This window comes from Pseudophryne corroboree, chromosome 3 (assembly GCF_028390025.1).
Source record: "Pseudophryne corroboree isolate aPseCor3 chromosome 3, aPseCor3.hap2, whole genome shotgun sequence".
Lineage (NCBI taxonomy): Eukaryota > Metazoa > Chordata > Amphibia > Anura > Myobatrachidae > Pseudophryne > Pseudophryne corroboree.
In genome coordinates, this window is record NC_086446.1 from 713,310,858 (window position 1) to 713,313,196 (window position 2,339).

The window sequence follows — 2,339 nt, forward strand, 5'->3', positions numbered from 1 at the left end:
GCGGTACTCCACAGCTCCTTCATTCATTTGTTAATGCTTTGATAAATGTTATCCATATTACAAGTTCCGATCATCACACAGAACAAACGGACTCCGCGTTAGTTTTCAGAATAAAACAGCCTGATAGATACGCATCTAAATATAGGGTAAGATGTGTAGCTTCATCCATCATTACAGGTGCTGCCATCTGCGATGGCCCATGAAGCCATATAGCTGAGCGTGGATCCACAGCCTGGAGACCTGAACGAAATGCAGGGAACAATGGAGATATGAATGTTTGGGGCACGGGTGGGATGGTGGTTTTATCACGAACACATTACTACCAGGGTTGGTTCCAGTGGGAAACAGTAGGGTTGTTACCACAGAACTGGCAGTAATGTGGGTTCCTCGTGGTCCCTGCAGATCCCTCTCATCTTTTATCCTTCTAAACAAATGTGCAAAATTCCCAATATTGCATAAAGCTTAACTGGAATGAAATAATCCTCACCCAATATCCAGGCAACTATACGCACATTTATGCAGAGACAGACCCAGGAGTTTATGGCCCTCATTCCGAGTTGATCGCTCGCTAGCTGCTTTTAGCAGCATTGCAAACGCTAAGCCGACGCCCTCTGGGAGTGTATCTTAGCTTAGCAGAAGTGCGACCGAAAGGATCGCAGAACGGCGGCAAAAAATTTTCATGCAGTTTCTGAGTAGCTGCAGACCTACTCCTACCTTGCGATCACTTCAGTCTGTTCAGTTCCTGTTTTGACGTCACAAACACGCCCTGCGTTCGTCCAGCCACTCCCCCGTTTCCCCAGGCACGCCTGCGTTTTTATCAGACACGCCTGCGTTTTTACACACACTCCCGGAAAACGGTCAGTTACCTCCCAGAAACGCCCCATTCCTGTCAATCACTCACCGATCAGCACAGCGACTGAAAAGCGTCGCTAGACCTTGTGTGAAACTGCACCGGCTTCTGTGAAAATACTTTGCGCGTGCGCACTGCGGCCCATACGCATGCGCAGAAGTGCCGATTTTTTTCCTGATCGCTGCGCTGCGAACAACGGCAGCTAGCGATCAACTCGGAATGACCCCCATAGTGCAGTATTTCTCATCTCCACTCCTGATGCTAAGATTGTGTCTTTACCAGGTCCCCTCCTGGGATCTCAATAGGAATAATTGGATCAGTCTTTGTGCTTCAGATGGGAGAGTTTATTGTCTATGATTCTGAAACACTGAATGGAGGATAACAGACGTAGTCCACAGGGATCATGTTCTAGTGCCCTATGGTCACATGAGATTCACATAATTCACTGAGAAAACGGAGAGCAGACAATTATGTCTTAGCCGACATAGATGATGGTATAAGGGTTTGCATGAGGCACAGAGACTGTGTACCACCAAAGTCCAGGTCACTGTATGGATGAAATGACTGCAGGCGGTAATGGAGGAATGTAAAACTCATTTTATAAAGACAGAATCAGGCAAGAAGAAAAGAAGCCCAATGGACTAAAAGAGTGGTCTGAGGGACCCGGCAACGACGGCCCATCCACTAGTATGCATTATCCTTATCACAACGGGATCCCGGCAGTTGGAATACCGACACCGGGATCCCAACCGGCACAATCCGACATATTCTCCCTCTGTGGGTGTCCACGACACCCATAGAGGGAGAATAAATTAGTGTACTGAGCGTAGCGAGGCACCGTGCCCGCAGCGTGGCAAGCGCAGCTTTCCCACAAGGGACTGCGTTGCGCTCGCCCACCTGTCAGGATTGTGCCGGTCGGTGGTATCTCGTACTGATCCCATCACAACTCCTTGTCCTCCTCCTACATCATTGTACATGATGCAAAATTGCATGTGCAAGCCAGACAAGTGTTGGCCTTTACTGCCCTGCACACTACACATGGGTATTCACATACATCCATACATATAAACTGGGGGAGATATATTAAGCCTTGGAGAGTGATAAAGTGAAGAGAGCTAAAGTACCAGCTTCTAACAGACATGTTACAGGCTGTGCTTGAAAAAATGTCAGTTGAAAGCTGATTGGTTGGTACTTTACCTCTCATCACTTTATCTCTCTCTGGGGCAGATGTACTAAGCCTTGGAGAGTGATAAAGAAGAGAGAGGTAAACTACCAACCAACCAGCTTCCAACTGTAATTTTTTAAACCCAGCCTGTAACATGGCAGTTAGGAGCCGATTGGCTGCTACTTTATCTCGCTCCCTTTATGAGCTAAATGAGGGGAGACATGGAAAAAAGATGTAACAGTACCACTGGCAATTGTAGATTCTACTCAAACTAAGAAATTGAGGGGGTTATTCAGGTGTAGTAGCAAACCAAAAAAGTAACAA